Genomic DNA, 1,400 nt, shown 5'->3' on the forward strand with positions numbered 1-1,400 from the left:
ACATACATGGTTTCACTGCTGAGATACATAAGGTTACGGTGTTTCCAAAGCCACCACAAACCAACAAAGGAAACTAATGTTGAGCAAGAGCAGTTAGCACCCTCTTTTAACCAATTAGTAACCGAATTGGATAAGAAGAAAGGTTAGGATGAAAAATCGATTCTCTGCCATATATTAATGCAAAATCTAAAATCATGCACGCAATGAAGGAAGGATTCGTCTTGGTCACTGCATCTTGAACAGATTGCCGAGTTTACCGTGTTCATGTGACTAAGCAAGGCTATGAGTAATAATAAAATACGAGAAATAAAATATGAGTAATAATATGCCTTTTATTATGAGTAATAATAAAATCTTGCCTTTACCAAAAATATGAGTAGTAATAAAAGGCAAATCTTGGCAACCAAAAATCATATTCAAGTCCACGATCACGACCAAAAAAACATTAGTAAAAGGAAATGCCCTCACGCAGGATCGAACTACGGACCTTCAGTTTACAAGACTGACGCTCTACCACTGAGCTATAAGGGCTTGATATTTCTTTGTCTTAAAAAAGTAAAGGTTCTTGTTTTTTGTTTTTTTTTGTTTTTTACTAATGAAAAATGGAATTAATTCATTTAAATTGATGAAATACATTAAAAACAATACAAATTCAACATTGCTAAAAATGAAAAGGATAAATGAGTGAAAAATCTCACTCCATTCAAGTTAATAGTATAAAATAGAAAAATGTCTATAAATGTGACAAAATCAAAGTGGCTAGAATACTCATACTTAGAGATTTGTAACATAGACGTCCAAGTTGTTGATTTAATTCATAGTAGATCGAAATTGATGTATCCCGTGATTTTGGTCCAATCGAAATTAGTGTTGTGTAGGTTGATTTATGATTAAAATATTGAACATGGGTAAGATTATAATATAGTTAATGTGGAGAATGTTGCAAAATGAATTAAGTTTTTTTGAAAAGTAAAATGAATTAACTTTATAATTTAGATTCTATTGAAATGATTGAGAATGTATGGTGAATTGAAATAGTTGTGTAAAGTTAATTATCATATGAATTAGGACTTTTGTATACCTTCATTAATCGTTATTGTTCAATACGAAAATAAGTTTGGTAATTGAGGCATACCTTTGTGTATGAATGTTATTATGTATAAGTGGCAAATTTCATCCTGATAAGTATCATAAGTTATTATGCATATGAGGTGGGCTCAATCCTAATGAAGAATATAAAAAGAATATATAAAAAGATATTGACCGAGAATAATTAACCGAGGACTGTGGAATTGTTTGTTACATTTTCTTTACAATGTTTATGTTTTATTTAAAAATCTTGTTCAAAGACAAGATTATTTTTTATTCCACTTTGGAAAGTCCATTGTAAAAATTAATAT

The 1,400-nt window shown here is 29.6% G+C and overlaps 1 non-coding gene across 1 annotated transcript; it reads right to left on the reverse strand.

The window, feature by feature from the left end:
• Positions 1–459: 459 nt before the first annotated feature.
• On the reverse strand, positions 460–531 carry TRNAT-UGU (transfer RNA threonine (anticodon UGU)). Its single transcript has one exon. It is a non-coding gene; the product is annotated as a tRNA-Thr (tRNA).
• Between the last annotated feature and the right edge of the window lie 869 nt (positions 532–1,400).

Source organism: Medicago sativa, chromosome 7 (genome assembly GCF_051527215.1).
Source record: "Medicago sativa cultivar Bolivia chromosome 7, Bolivia_mono, whole genome shotgun sequence".
NCBI lineage: Eukaryota > Viridiplantae > Streptophyta > Magnoliopsida > Fabales > Fabaceae > Medicago > Medicago sativa.